This window comes from Mustela lutreola, chromosome 6 (assembly GCF_030435805.1).
Source record: "Mustela lutreola isolate mMusLut2 chromosome 6, mMusLut2.pri, whole genome shotgun sequence".
Taxonomy (NCBI): domain Eukaryota; kingdom Metazoa; phylum Chordata; class Mammalia; order Carnivora; family Mustelidae; genus Mustela; species Mustela lutreola.
In genome coordinates, this window is record NC_081295.1 from 134976829 (window position 1) to 134993390 (window position 16562).

Sequence of the window (16562 nt, forward strand, 5' to 3'; positions counted from 1 at the left end):
CCTAACAAAACTATCCTCGTACCATTATTTTTCCCTAAAGCACCATCAGTAACTTTGAGCAATTAATGTTCACAATTGAGTTGATTCAACCAATCAGGTTTTTAAAGTGTTACTATTTGTGTTTCCTTGCCTTCTTGCATTAAGGATGCCTCAATTTCCTACAAAATCTAACCATTTAAAGATTGGCTGAATGGAGACCTGGGCTTCTGCTTTGTCCCTACCTACATTGTCTGGTGTACTCTGTGTATCCTCTGTGTGTTTTACTTTTCTGAACAGCAGTTCTCCAATATGTGAACAGGAGATGATTCCGTCTATGTACAAGTTTACTGTGAAGATTAAATAAACTAGTGTCTGGCATGCATGGGTATTCAACAAATGGATAGAATTATACACTATTTCCTTTCTTCTGATGTCTAGGCCTGATCTCAGGTCAGCAAGCTTGGAAATGTAAGGCATGTGGTCTTCCTCCAGATCCTATAACAAATGCCTAGTGAGATACAGAGTGCTCTTAGTACAAACAGAAAAGAATGGTGATTACATTCACTCTAATTCCACTCTACTGTTAACAGGCAGAGCTCACTATACAGAATATGCAGAACTGTAATAAGATACCTTGGACTGGAATTGGCCTCATAAAATTTTAAATACTTAGTTCATGTGGCCAAGTATTACTGAAAGTGTACCCTTTCTCTGTGATGACATAAAGGAAATGATACAATCACTCAAAGGTATCATGAAATACTGGGCACACCTCTATAATACTGATAACAGCTTCATTCATGTTAACCCCAGTGCACGTTTCTCAGCTCAGCAATACAATGCTGCCATAGGACCTGAATCCAAAGGTTACATTTGCCGGCTCACCTCACCACACCAGTCCTAAACCACACCAGGGGGGAAGTAGGCAGCCTCCCGACAGTCATATTCCTGTCCTCAGGTACAGCTGGACAGACGCAAGGAGTAAGACTGCCAACACTCACCCCAGTTCCCTCCTAGCATCTAGGTATTTATTCCTGACAGCATGTGACTATTCATTGCCCATACTTCACTTCTCTAAAACTGAGCTTTATCGGGAGAAAGAAGGAAAGAAGATAATTTATGTGCCAATTTCGTCAAGCGCAGAGGCCGGAAGTAAGATGAAAATTTCTATCATGTCCTTTTAGCCCCTTAGACACCACATCTTGGAGTACTTTGCCTGCGGGGAGTTTAACAAAAGACACAGAAGTAACAATATCTGGAAAGATGCTCACGAGTTCTCTCAGCAGGCCTGAGGGGCCTGGAAAGTGCTGCGGAACTGGCGAAGTCCCCGGACTACAGGGGTGGTCAGGAAGACCAAGGTGCGGGTTCAGTGAACCAGAATCGGGCTGCCCCTCCCACGATCCCCGGCCTTCTCGAGGGCCTCCAACCCCACTCTGGATTCCCAACGCCCCGCGGGCCTGGGCCACAGGGCAGGTGGGGTCACCTGTGGCGGGGGACCGCGCGCGAGGTCACCTGTGGCCGCGGGACCCAGCGTGGCAGTTCCCCGCGCTCAGCGCTGACCCCATGCCCGCTCGCGCGTCCTCCACTGCTGGCGCGGGGCTGCGCGTCCCGGTCTAGTCCTCCACGCACAACTCACCAAATGGCGTCACCGTCCTAGACCGCGGGACTCCTCAGGGGAACACGAGCCCAAGCGCTCACACCCCACCCCCACCCAGCCAGAACCGCAAGGGCCACGGCCCCGCCCTCCCCACGCGCGACCGCGGCCCCGAGCGGCGACGCCCCTCCCCCCGCGCGGCCACGCCCCGGTCCGCGCAAGCCCCCCACCCCCACCCCACCCCTCCCCCGAGCGACGATGCCCAAGCGCTCCCCTCGCGCCGCCGCTCCAGCCTGCGACCCCCGCTCTGCTGGCCTGGGAGCGGAGGACGGACCCCCGTGTGCCAGGGCGGGTCTCACGCCCACCCCAGCCACGTACCTCAGAGGGTCGGCGCCGCGCTCTGTAGGGAAGGGAGTAGCTCCCGGCCTCAAATAGCCGCGCGGCCCGAGGGCGGGGCGAGTCCGGGGACGCGAGCCAGCGACTCCCACCCCTGGGATCGCGGAGCCGCAGCCGGGGCGCGGAGGAGGGCGGAGCGGGGAGGCGAGCAGGTGTGCGCCAGGTACTCCGCCGCACTTTGACCGCCGCCCCGGGGCCCGCTGGTCAGCCGGAGGGGCCGCGCCGCCTCTCTGGGCCTAGTTTCACGGGCCGCGCCCACTGGGCCACCGGGGGAAGTGAGTCAAAGCAAGGCGTGACGGTCCAGAGGGCGGCCCTGCGCGGCCATGGCTTTGTGGAGACCGGGAATTATGTCCTCAGCGACCAGAAAAGTGCCAGTTCCTGGTACATGGGCATAAGTTGTACCGTGCAGGACAGAAATTTATTTTTTATGTATTTATTTTTTAAAGAGAGAGGCGATGGGAGTGGGCAGAGGGAGAAGGACAGAATCTTAAGCAGGAGCCATCTCAGGACCCCCGAGATCATGACCCCGAGATCATGCAAACCAGGTGTGCGACACTAATCGACAGAGCCACCCAGATGGCCCAGGACAGAAATTTGCAAACTTCAAGACTGTTTCGTGCTTCCTCCATCCTTACCCTAGGCCCGGAGTTCTCACCCTACACACTGTTAACATCGGAGCTGGATAATTCTTGGTTGCACTCCCACACTGAAGAACGCTTAACAGCATCCCTGGGCTCTCTAGACACTACATGGCAGTAGCCGTAGCGACCCCGCCATCCCAGTCAAAACAGTTGTGACTGTTTTGATTTTATTTTTGTAGTGAAACATAAAGGAATGCCCAGAGGTATCGCTCCACCTTTATCCTCCCCGTTCCTTTTCAACCCAGTTTTACTGGCTTCAGTTTGTCTTTCCAGCTCGCCTTTTTGCAAACATGTATGTGTGTGTGCCCGTATCAGAAAGGCGGCATTCTGTTTCCTTTTATCTATCCATAGTTCTGCAACTTTTTTTTTTTTCCACTTAACAAACTTTGGAGATCTCTGTATTTGCTACAGAGAGATCCTTATTCCTTTTCATGGCTACATCAAGTATTTCATCGTGTCACTGATGGTCATGTGGGTTGTTTCCAATCTTAATGTCATTACAAATAATGCCACCAATAACCCAGTGCTGTGCTTCTCAAACTTAAATGACCTGGAGTATTGTTAAAATGTGGATTCTGATTCAGCAGGTCCTGAGATACAGCATTTCTAACAAGCTCCCAGGTAGCTGAGGCCGCTGTCCCGTAGACCACATTTTCAGTGGCAGGAGATTAGTGTAAATACTGTTTTGTATTAGTAGAGAAATATCCATTAACCCAGATTCCTAGATTCCTAGAAATGGGATTCCTAGGTCAAAGGACAAATACACATATTTTTGTTTTGTCCAATTCCTCTCGCTGGGATTGTATCCTTTTTGTCCTCTCACCAGCTGTATCTGAACACTAATTCATCTTTGGATACTTGGGTATCTTTGGATTTTTACCAGCCTGATGGAGAAACAGTATCCCATGTCATTTTAATTACCATTTCCTTTATTATGAGTGAGGTTGAACATCTCTTCGCATGTTTAAAAGCATTGCCTCAGGACATCTGGGTGGTTCAGTTGGTTAAAACATCCCACTCTTGATAATGGCTCAGGTCATAATCTCAGGGTCATAAGATGGAGCTCTGTGTGGAGCTTAAGATTCTCTCCCTCAGGGGAGAGAATTGGTGGCTCAGTGGGTTAAAGCCTCTGCCTTCTGCTCAGGTCATGATCCCAGAGTCCTGGGATGGAGCCCCACATCATTGGGCTCTCTGCTCGGCAGGGAGCCTGCTTCCTCCTCTCTATGACTGCTTCTCTGCCTACTTGTGATCTCTCTCTCTGTCAAATAAATAAATAAAATCTTAAAAAAATATATTCTCTCCCTTGTCCCCTACCCCCACTCTTATGTATATGCATGCTCTTGCTCTCACTCTTTAAAACAAAACAAAACAAAAAAAGTATTGCCTCTTTTCTGTGTCCCCTTGTGAACTGCTTATGACTTTTGTTCATTTTTTTTTTAATTTTTTGGTCTTTCTCTTCTTGATTCTTAGGAGCTCTTTATATAGTAGCATTAGACCTCTCTGATATAAAGTTGCAAGTATTTTATCCCAGCTTCTTGTCTGTTTCCTAACTTTGTTTCTGGTGGTTTCAGCCTACTTGTTTGTTTTCCAGGTAGTCATATTTAATGATTTTTTCCTTTACTGCTTCTAGATTTTTGCGTCATAGTTAGAAAGTCTTTCTCTAGATTATACAGTTCACCAATATTTTCTTTCAGTATTTGTGTAGTTTAATTCCAGCCTCGAGTAATGGCTGGAGGAAGAGAGAGCAGTGAAGATAGAAGGCAAGAGTATTCCAGTGCATGTGCTGAAGGCCACCCACACAGCTGTTGTTCAGTGGTACTCGATGATTCGTTGGTGTCTAATGTTTAGAAAATTCACTTCAAATACAGCAGTGTTGTCAACAAAAAAGATCTGATTCCAGAGAATGTCTTTTCTTTCCAATCCCATTTTAACTGGCGTCTGTTGTTAACCCTGACTGAAAACATGGCTCTGACTCTTGGGCAATAGCGTTGCACTTTATTTCCCGAAACTTCCCAGAATGGGGGATTGGTTCAATTTCAGTTTCAAAAGACTTTGGTATGCCATGTAAAATAAAAGTAAACAGAACCCTTTAGGTGTTTATAAAGCAGTCTGAACTTACAACCAGTAAACTGGAAATAAAGATTAACCAAGAATCTTGATTATGATACTACACTCACTCATTTTACTTATGAATTTGGGATTTTTACAGGTAAATATTTTGCTATGTTTTATTTTTGAAAACAATCCCCCTTTTAAATGTTGGAAAACCCATTCAAAAATCATGTGGCAACTTGTATTCAGCTCATTCAACACAAGTTGGTTTTGACATGAGTGTACAGCACAGTAATTCACCCATGAGCGATCAAAGAACAGTAACTGAAACACCACCCTGAATAAGTGTGTTCTAATCTGCTGACATTTCAACCCTAACACAAAAGGAGAAGAAAGGAGGGGCACCTGGGTGGCTCAGATGGTTAAGTGTCTGCCTTCAGCTCAAGTCATGATCCCTGGGTCCTGGGATCAAGCCTTGAGTCCCACATCAAGCCCACATCAAGCCCCCTGCTCAGCAAGGGTCTGCTTCTCCCTCTTGCCCTGCTTGTGTGTTTCTCTTTAAGAAATAAAATCTTAAAAAAAGAGAGAGAAAAAAAGGAAACTCCTCTCATAATTGGAACCTGTGACCATGACATTTATGTTATGTAATATTGTTCTCTATATAATATATTTTCAGTGCTATGTGGACTAACTGGAACTAAATTCGATAAAACTAGTAGAGCATTTCTACCTTGACCTCAGTGGTAGTGATGGGTTTGTACTGATTTAGCCATGCCTTTTAAAAATCAGATTACAGTAAAGGAGCCAAGCAAGACTAAGCATCTAAATAGTCACCTGGGGCCTTAAATAAGTTAAAAAAAAATCATCCTAATAGATTGAACCATCCCTGATTAGGTCAATTGCTTAGCAAACCCAATTTAATTAAATAGATATTTACCACACATCTGCAGTGCAAAACTCAGAGACTGGCTCAGAACTAGAACCTCTGCCTTCCCAGAAAGCACATAACATAAGTTCCCAGGCAACCATCTAACCTCTATTTGGTTTTCCTTACAGATAGTAAACATTGCAAGATTTCCTAGGAACATAAAATTTATTTGAATGACATGGCGATGGCCCGTTAGTAACATCACAGTACTTAATAGTTCCTCCTATCTAACGTTCTTTCAAAGAAAGTGTAGCAGCCTCTCCCAGAGATTCATTTGAGAGAACTGTTCAGGTCATAGTTTACTTCTGAAAGACAGACCAGGTTGGCAGCGGAGAACAGAGGTCATGAACATGGACAGTGTTGCTGGAAGGTCGACCCCTGAGGACACAATGTAACCTTGTCTTCTGCCAGTGAAAGTCATCAAAAAGGCCAATAAAATAACACCCTTAAATCAAAACTATAATGAGATATTACCTCACCCCTGTCAGAGTGGCTAAAATCAACAATACAAGAATCAACACGTGTTGGAGAGGATGTGGAGAAAAAGGAACTCTCTTACACTGTTGGTGGGAATGCAAACTGGTGCAGCCACTGTGGAAAACAGTATGGAGTTTCCTCAAAAAGTTAATAAAACTACCCTACAATTCAGCAATCACACTACTGGGTATTTACCCGAAGAATGGAAAAACATTAATTCAAAGGGATCCATGCACCCGTGTTTATAGCCCCATTATTTACAACTGACAAAATATGGAAGCAGCCCAAGTGTCCCCTCTATTGATGAATGGATTAAAACGATGTCGTATATACACAATGGAATATTACTCAAACATAAAAAGGATGAAATCTTGCCATTTGCAATGGCATGGATGGAGCTAGAGAGTATTATACAGAGCAAAATAAGCCAGAGAAAGACAAATACCATATGATTTCACTCCTTTGTGGAATGTAAGAAAAAAAAAAAACAACAAAGGAAAAAGAGAGACACAAGAATCTAGAGAACAAACTGATGGTCACCAGAGGGGAGGTGGGTGGGGGATGGGTAAAATAGGTGATGGGGATTAAAGAATGCACCTGTTGTGATGGGCACCAGGTGTTGTATGGAAGTGTTGAATCACTATCTTGTACACCTGAAACTAATATAGCACTGTATGCTAACTCACTGGAATGAAAATATAAACTTAAAAAATGTAAAATAAGACGTTGCTCAAAGTGGCAAAATGTGAGCAGCAGAGATCCAGTGAATCAGCTGGCGTGGGCAAACAAAGGCGGCGCACTCCCTTCCTCTGGGAGGTGGTGACCCCCTTACCCAGGAGAAAAACATTTGGAAAACTGACGTAAAGTCTCTATTTTTTCTACTCCAGAGAAACTTCTGGAATAATATCTAAGGAGCTGAGAGGCAGATGCCAGGCTTCTCTGCGTTTTCCCTTTAAGGAAAGTTTGGGGAGTATCAAGGACTGAATCCCCCAACCCAGCCTGTGAGTGCTGGAGTGCTGATTTAACTGGGGGGGAGGGGTGTAACCTACCTGCCTTCTTTCCTTGATAAGTTAGCAGAGGTTTGAGCTCCAGCACTGAGAAGATTCTTCATTCCCCTCACTTTCCTTCCCTAAAATGTGATCATAGTTCTGCAACTGAGGTAAACCCATGGTCCTTCAAAATAGACCTGACTTTGACTTTCTTTGTTCTTACTTGAATTCTTGGGAAAACCAGCAGAGATTTGCCTCTTCTGCTTCCACAATTAAAATAACTCACTTATGAGGGTAAAGGGCTGAGAGATGCAAAGAGGCAGTTCTCTCCTGTGCTACTCGACAGTTTTCCATCACACCATGTTACAACTGAGGAAAAAGTGACTTTTTCTTTTTAACCACGTACTACTTTTCACATTCAGATGCCTGAATTTTGTGAATCCTCCTCCAGCAGATTCATACCCTTGAAGTCCCACTAGATAGAAGAGCTGGAAAACCCCAAACTTCATATATTAAACATTCCTTATGCTGAGAATCCTACTGGGCACTGAAGCTGCGGGAGGTGACTGATTACAGGAGTTTACAGCCCTCCTGGAACTGACCTCCAGGAGTTACCAAAACCAGGAAGAGCTGGAGACCAGTTCAGCAGAGGCAGGCAAGCAAGAAACATTTCTGAACAATCAGATGTAACCGAAATAAAATGTGTTTAGGGGCACCTGGGTGGCTCAGTGGGTTAAAGCCTCTGCCTTCGGCTTGGGTCATGATCCCATGGTCCTGGGATCGAGCCCCACGTCGGGCTCTCTGCTCAGCAGGGAGCCTGCTCCCCCCACCCCCGCCTCTCTCTGCCTGCCTCTCTGCCTACTTGGGATCTCTCTCTCTCTCTCTCTCTGCCAAATAAATAAATAAAATATTTTTAAAAAATGTGTTTAGAGGACCTAAAGGTCTTTCTCAGGTCTATATGTAAATCAGGAACTATCTTATATTTACAACCATAACAATTGTGCCTTGTGGTGCCCAAGTATTTGGAGCCCTGAGAGCAAGCAGGTGCCCCTTTTCCCTCCCAGCTAACAAGCTTCGGAGTGGTTCTTCCATTCTTCCAAGCAGTTTGAAAGACTGCCTCCTGACTGGAGTCCCCAGGAAGACAATGAAGAAAGCATTCGCTAACCTGCTTTGAGGTTGGTTTCCTTTCAGCAGACTGTATCAGGTCTCAAAGAAGTTGAGAGATAAAACTGAATAAAACATGGTCCTTCCCTTTCTCAGCAGTTCAGACGGATACAAAAGGAAGACTGTGTTTGCAATATTCGGTAGTGGGGGGATCTGTTCCAAGACTCTCCGTGGATGCTTGAAACCACCTAGTACCAAACCCTATGTATACTGTATCTTATTACTATACTTAAACATACCCATGATAAGGTGTAATTTATAAATAAGTCACAGTAAGATATTAACAACTAAGATAAAATAGAGGCAATATATGTAATCAAAATTATGTGAATGTGATGTCTCTCTCACAGTGAGGATAAGTAGAGTTAAATGGGCAAGGTAGGGCTGGCCTGGAAAGGGTCCTTATGCCATTCTAAGGAGTGTGGGATTTATTGGTCAGGCAACAGGGAACCATTATAGGATCCTGACTAGAGGAATAACCTGATTCATTCATTCTTTCATTCCTTTCCCTACCCTCCCTTCCTCTCTCCATCCCTCCCTCCTTCCCTTTCTTTCTGACTCTAGCATCAGCCTTTAGGATGGTTTGGAAGCAGCAAACAGTGGCGGCAGGAGTCCACTGGGAGTTGACTCTATAGATCCCGAGCTTAGGTCATGTGGGCCTAAGCCTACATAGTTGGCAACGGTGATGCTGGTGAGGCAGGGAGCTAGTTGGGAGCAGAAATCATAGGACAGAATGCCCAAGTGGATTTGGGGAGAAGGGACAAGGAAAAGAATGGAGTTCCAGATGACTTTCAGCATTCTAATTCAGGTAATCGGATACAAGATGATATAATTAACTGAAAGAGAGAATACGAAGGGAGGAGAACAGGTTCAGAGGTCAAAGAATTAGTTTGAGTCAAAGGGCTTTATAGTGCTTGTGACACGTTTAGGTGACGATATCCAAGACACAGGGAGAAATAAGGACAGAGCTATGGGATCCAGTGACTAGAAGCCAGAAGAGGGATGCATTGGCCCCGCCAAGCTTGTTGATCAGGAAGGCATCTGTCTGGTGACAGAAGCTGAAGCAATCACAAACATTTTAAAAGATTGCTGGGGGGAGGGAGGAGAAAGCACCCAGCAAAGAAGACTGAGCAGAGCAGAAGAGGCTGGACACTGGAGAGCGAGGCCAATGGCATCAGTAGCTCATGCTGGAGAAAGTGGAGAGCTAAGAAGAAAGAGGGCACTTGTCATTCCCAGGTCAATAGTTCCCTTAGTGACAGGCAGGACAACCACTGAAGTGAGGGCAATTCAAGATAAAAAGAGACAGGCGGAGACAGCTTTCTTAGAATACTCTTTGAGGAAACACAAGGTGATGACTAAGAGGGGTGGGTAGAGCTGGGGGTCAGCTGGAAGGGGGCTGTTTTAAGAACCGAACAGAGGTGAATATGTCATTTGCCTTCTTAACAGTCATGGTCAGGAAGAGCCGGGAAAATACTAGACATTTGTCTGATTTAAAGGAAAACCTAAAATGAAAAAATGACTCTTCGGTCAAGAATACCATGAGGACGGGCGCCTGGGTAGCTCAGTGGGTTATGCCTCTGCCTTCGGCTCAGGTCATGATCGAGCCCCCACATCGGGCTCTCTCCTCAGGAGGGAGCCTGCTTCCCCCTCCCCTCTGCCTGCCTCTCTGCCTACTTGTGATCTCTGTCGGTCAAATAAATAAAAATCTTAAAAAAGAAGAAGAAGAAGAAGAATACCATGGTGAAACAAAGCAATGCTGATTTCTGTCCGGACAATTATTCTTTGTTATTTCAGGCCATTTTTAATCCAAGGGCTCAGAAGAAATTCGCACTTTCCAGCCCAACATGTTAACCTAGTACAGGCGTCCTTAACCTAACCTAACCTAAGACAGGTGTCCCTAGGAAGAGGGCCCATAGGAAGGGGCTTGGAGTGGGTTCATCTATGGTGTGAATGGTTCCATCTGAAGTCCAGAAGGAGTTTTTCAGAATCTACATTTCAGTTATCTTACTTCATTCATTTTATTATTCCTTTATTTCTTTTGAAATCATGCTCTCTTAAAATCTGAGTTAAATCAAGAGAATCTTATTACTCTGGAGATTTTGTTAATATTCACGATCATATGATTTTAAGAAATAGCTAAATAACTGAATAGAGGTTCCTCTCTGTCTTACTTTTTTCCCCCTCTTTCTTTGTTCCTCAGGAGAGAAGCTTGTCTTCTTATACCCTCTGGAATTGCTTGGATGATCCATTTCAAAATGCAAATGAAAAGAAAGGTGAATAGGAACACTTTGTCCTGGAATAAGATGCCCCTGGGTCTGGGCCACCTTGCCCCAAAGGTCCAGGTCATTGCTGAAGGGAGCCTGATGGATTTGTCCGAGAAGCCTAAGGAAACCTGTTTCCTCAAATACCAGGCTAGAGAGACTTAGTGTGGTTAGTCAGAGAAGTCCCTGTCAGGGCCTGTGCTAATGAAGCTCCTAATTTTTTTTTTTTTTAAAAAAGCAAGCAAACAAAGACAGAGGAGAGCAGAGCTCAATAGTTATGAGTGTAATTCTAGCCAGCCTGTGGCTTGTGCCAAAAGGTGTGAAAATCTCCTCTAGACCTGTCATCTGTCACAGGACAGGCCTGGGAAGACAGGCCCAAACCTGATCTTACATTTCTGAGCAGTGACCTTGGAAACTCAGAAGAGTGTCTTCTTGGCCACGCTTAATGCTCAAGGGGTGAGAGACTCATGAGAATGGACCAGGTTTTGCACAAATGGCAGTGATGAAGTTCTAGAATCTAGGTGAGGTTCGGTGGGGTGAGGTCCAGAGCCGATGACCAAGAAAGAATTCTTGAGACATCTTTGGTGCAAAATGGTAGCTTATTAAAGCACAGGGACAGGACCCATGGCAGAAAGAGCTGCTGCCCCAGGGATGTGAGGAGTGGTCTATTATATACTTGTAAGTTGGGAGGGGGTTAGGGATGGCGTTAAGTCTCTAAGGAATTTTGGAAGCAAGGTTTCTAGGACCTTTAGGGGCTAGCTATTGTTTGGGAGAAAGATTATTTATTACCAGTAATAAAAACCTTCTCTTGAGACCCTTTAGATGTATATCAGTAGGTCATATGCTTGGGAATGATTATCGACACTATCTTGGAGGTTTAGAGATAAAGTTTCCTAAAGGAATTGTTAAAGTAGACTTACAGGATCCTGGTTGGGAGTAGGGAGTTGGTCAGGCTAGGATTGCCCCTTTCCCTTAGCAAAGCCTTAAGGCGGAGGTCACTCTGCCTGTCTTAAGGGCTTGTCAGTAGGTAAGGAAATTTAATGATTTTCTTCTGCCTCTATTTCCCACATCAGCAGGAAATTTCATTCCAAAACGCAAGTTTGGGTATCATAGAACGAAAGCAAAAAGGGACACAAGATATGTGTTTTCATTACTCCTACTTGGCGAGAGATGGTCAGAACATTTTCATTCTTTTTAAACAAAGACAAGCAGTCCTATCACTTTCTAGGTGCCCATCAGACTCGAGCTGGAGAACCTCCGTCCCTCACGAGGAAGGTGACTATCTATTGAGCCCCAGGGACAAAACATCAAGGGCTGAGGGAGGAGCTCTGTTACCTCAGCACTACTCTGTGACGTACATACTTTCTCCCAAGACCATTGCAAATTCCAAAGGCAGTATAAGATCCTGACTGTGGAGAGTTCTTATCCTATGACTTATCTAAGCAACATGATGAGCAAGGACTTTTAGACCACTTGCAATGGTATTCTCTGATGACTTAATGTTTGCTCATCAGCCTTAATAACTTTATTATATGAACAATTTGGCATTCACAAAATGGTAAGTGATGTCCTAACTGGTGCAATAACTATTTCATTCACTCCATAAACTTTTATTGAGCACCTACTATAGGCCAGGAGCTACAATAAGGTAATATGTTGATATGATGGCAATATGATGATAGAAGCAAGGTCCCTGACCTCAAGATATCAAACAGATACTGTGAGAAAATAGAAAACATATCTAATGGTCTGCCCTCCGCTCCTGACAGAGAACCTCCTGAAACCTTTGTAATTTCCTAAGTGATAAGAACACAAGGAACATCTTTTGTTCTCATTGTTGGTCATTGACTCTGGTTATTGACATATGGCTTCTGAAACTCTTGTAATTTCCTGGGTAATAGTGGTGTCTTTTTCTAACAGGCAACTCTAGGTGGGGTCCTGGATGGCTCCTGGATGAGAGCTGGTCATCGGAAGGACCAAGCCATGATTAGAAACTTGGAATTTTCAGCTCCACCTCTCCTCCTCTTGAGAAGGGAGCAGGGCTGAAAGTGGAGTTAATGACAGATCATGCCTACAAAATGAAGCCCCCACAAACATCCCAGCAAGATGGGGTTTGGGGAGCTACTACATTGGTGAACATACCCACACTGGGAGGGTGGTGCTCCCCACCCCCACTCCAGAAGGACAGAAGCTCCTGCGCTCAGGACCCTCTCAGACCTTGCCCTATGTATCTTTTATTTTAAGATTTTATTTATTTGAGAGAGAGCTAGAGAGAAGGATCATGAGTAGAGGGGGAAGGGGAGAGGAAGAAACAGACTCTCTGCTGAGCAGGGATCCTGATCTGGGGCTGATGCCAGGACTCATTCCCAGGACCCTGAGATCATGACCTGAGCTGAAGGCAGATACTTAACCAACTGAACCACCCAAAGGGCCCCCATATCTGTTCATCTGTATCCTTTATCTTTCTTTTAATAAACTGGTAAATGTGTTTCCTTGAGTTCTGTGAGTCATTCTAACAAATTAATCAAACCAGAGCAGACTTGGGGGAGGGGGTGACATCATCAGAACCTCCCATCCTAGCAAAACTGGACAGGAACTGTGGGTAACCTGGGAATCTATTACCTGCAACTGGCATCTGAAGTTGAGGAGTGTGAAAGGCAGTCTTGTGGGACAAAGCCCCTAACCTGTGGGGCCTGACATGATCTCCAGGTAGAATGTGCTAGAACTGAGTTAAATTATAAGACTTCAGCTGGTGTGGGGCACCTGGGTGGCTCAGTTGTTAAGCGTCTGCCTTTGGCTCAGGTCATGATCCCAGGGTCCTAGGATCGAGCCCCACATCAGGATCCCTACTCCGCAGGAAGCCTGCTTTCTCCCTCCCCCACTCCCCCTACTTGTGTTCCCTCTCTCACTATGTCTCTCTCTGTCCAATAAATAAATAAAATCTTTAAAAAAAAAAAAAAAAAGACCTCAGCTGGTGCTGTGGAGAACTGCTGGTGTAGGAAATCCCCCCCATACATTTGGTGACCAGAAGGATCAGAAGTGAAGAGTTTTTTATGAGTAGTAAAGGAGATGCACAGGAGAAACACGGGATGGGGCAAGGCCTGGGGTTTTTCAAGAGAAAGACTGGACTGAGGTTCTTCCTAATACAGATATGCAAACAAGTGAAGCAGGATGTGGTATATGCTATAACGGCCTTAAATATAAGGGGCAAGAAAAAGCAAGAGCAGCAACAAGGAGTCTGGCTGGAGGAATCAAGAAAGGTGTCACGCGCTCCATAACGCTTGAGCGGAGATCTGCAGAATCAGGCTGAGTTAAGTAGGGAACAGTATTCCAAACTGCGAGACAGGGAAACTTGCAAAAATACGCATGTTGGTGGAAGCAATTAACTACTCCAGTATCACCAAATATGAGGCAGTTTTGAGTAGACAGGGCTTTATATGTCACGCCAATAAATTTTGATTTTATTTCATAGGCGTGGAGAGTCTCCAAAGAATTCTGAACTGTGGGACACATAAGCAGAGTTATGTCCTGGGAAGATTGTTCTGCAGGAATGTGGAGAAGTGAGATGGGAACAAGACTGATGTGTCAGAGCTGCGGTCCTTGGAATGAAAGACCCCAATCAGTGGGGGTGGGTGGGATGGAAGTATTAAAAAAATTCAACCGAGTAAACTTGAAGATCTAATTGACTTTATTAAATAATTTCTCACTCAGGCAGTCTCCCATCTAGCAAGCAGAGGTTCTAAGGAGTTGGACAAAATGGAAAGTTTTTATAGGAAGGAGGGTGGGGCAAGAAAGTTAGAAGCAAAAGGAAAAGATTGTTCCAGGCAGGTTCTCGTTTCCTGAGTGGGACAGCAGGGGTGTTGTATCAGATTATGTCATCTTCCTTCAGGGGAATGGAGAGGGCCACGTGATAGACTCACTGACACCCATCAGAAAACTCCCGACTGACCAATTAAGACTATGTTGCTAGAGGAGGTTGGAATTATGATTAGATTCCGTATTAAGCTCTGGTTTGGTGACTCAGCCTGGACTAAGTGACACCATTTGGGGCCTGTGGTTTTCTTTTCCACAGAAAGAAAAGCAGTTTGGGAAGAAGGTAGTTTGGGACCTGGGGGTTGTCAGATAGATAGCTAAGGAAGGAGGAATCTAACTGACTGTCAGATCACTGACTTGGGCCGGTGGATGAATGACAATGATCGTACATGAGATTAGAAGATTGGAAACAGAAAGACAAATGGCTTTGGAGAAGGGAATGAATTTTGGTTTTGTGAGGGCAAGGATGAGGTTCCATGGAAGGCTCAGGGGAGATGTCTGGGCACCAGCCGTCAATGTGGGGGTCATCAGCAAACGGATAAGGTGAAGTTACCGGCTGGAGAGGTGGGCCAACCCTCGGGAATGCCAAATACATCAGGATGAACTGAGGAAACGAAGAGCCGGGAAGAGACAAGGAGAAGCCAGGGAGGCATGAAGAATCTGGAAAGAGAATTGTTAACAACAAACAGAAGAGAGTTTTAAAGAAGGAAGCTAGCCCTGTGCGGTTGAGTGGCAGTGTTATCGTCAAAATTGAGTACGCGTAGGATCTGATGGAGACCCTAATGGCTGCAGAGGTGTGGGCAGATTGGACTAAGGATTCCCGCGGGATGGGTGGGGAGGAAGCTGAGCTTGGTGCTGATATCCTCAGCTGTGGGGAAATGGGACCAGAAAGGAGGGTAGAGGCTGGTGATACCCAGCGGCTTGGGAGGTGCCACTCGGGTTCTACCCCAGCCTGAGCGGGAGGAATCAGAACCTTCGGCCTCTGGCAAGAAATGCTGCAAGGAAGGCGAGGCTGGAGAGGTTTGGGGACACGTCAGTTCCGGGTAACCAAGAAAGCAAGCCGGTGAGTCAGAAGGCAGAGCTCAGGGATGAGTCACCTTGAGCCGCGCTCAAATCACGAAGCTCCCGGAAATAGAGGAGAGGCAGGCCTGAGAGGGCTCGCGTCCCTCCTGGGAGCCAGCAGGACTGGGCGATTACGGAAAGCTGCAGGCACCGCCCGGGGCGCATGGAGCCAGCCCAGGGTAAGGAGTGACGGGACTCCAGGCGCCCCGCACCGCTCCTCTCCCGCCCGAGAACCGGGCGCGGGAGGGTGTGCCGCCGGGGACCAGCAAGAGGCAGGCCTGCCGCCCACTCCTGAGACCTACCTACCTCCCCGCCAAGCCTCTGGCACCCGCTGCGCCCTTGACGCCCTGCCCGCCCGCCCCGGCCCGCTTCCTGGAGGCCGCACCCCGCGATCTCCGCCGCGCTGCGATCTGCCAGCCAAGCCCCCCGCACCCCAGTTCGCCGCGTCTGGGAGGAACCGGCGACACCGTGGCGGGACCGGGGGACGCGTCCCCGCACCCGGGCAGCAGGGCGTGAAAGGGGACTGCTTGGGGTGACTCACCTGGGGCCCAGGCTTTGTAGAGGAGGGTCAAGTGAAACTTGATACACCCTGCGGAGGCCCGTTAGTTCTACCACAGCGCCCTCTACTTCCTTCACAGCACTAGCCACTGTCTGTAAGGAGTTGCACTTAGTTTCCATCGGAAGGTGATTTCCAGGAAAGGTGGCCAGATCTCCTGAGTTCCCCCACTGGATTCAACAGCGCCAGACTCCGGCGGCGCATTGGCCAGGAGAGGAGGGGAAGCTGGAAGACCCGGGGTTAGAGGAAGAGACTGGCGTTCAAAGTGAGCAGAGGTGGGCGCAGTACCTGCTTGTCCCGGGGTCAGCGTGAGGTGCTGTCATTGACTGTGCCCCCGGTCCAGCTAAGGGGGAGGCTCATCACATTACCCTGGACCTCCGGTCCACCTTGATGCTGCTCGGACCTCTGCCAGAATCCCCTGGCTTTGCCAAGGTCACGTCCTGTGTAATTGTATAAAATGTCTGGACAGGAGCATCTCCATCTTGAAGCTAGATTTCCTTTCTGACTAATCATCTGGAACTGTGCCAGAAGCGGGCATTGTTTTACAAGCAGTTGTTCATAAAATCCAACAGGATCACTGGCATTCGGACCATAAAACTGTTAATAGGGAGACATAAAATTTTATGAAGACATAAAAGTTAACTAACGCA

At 46.6% G+C, this 16562-nt stretch overlaps 1 protein-coding gene across 3 annotated transcripts in view; it reads right to left on the bottom strand.

The window, feature by feature from the left end:
• SERPINB6 (serpin family B member 6) overlaps positions 1-16020 on the bottom strand; it is a 36916-nt gene extending 20896 nt beyond the window's left edge. Inside the window, exon 1 of one of the 3 annotated variants that reach the window (XM_059179116.1) lies at positions 15898-16020. The gene's annotated coding sequence lies outside the window, so the exon portion shown is untranslated. Of the gene's footprint in view, positions 1-1615; positions 1761-1951; positions 2212-15897 lie in introns of those variants that run through there. The other 2 variants (XM_059179117.1, XM_059179118.1) reach the window with 2 other exon arrangements.
• Positions 16021-16562: the final 542 nt, after the last annotated feature.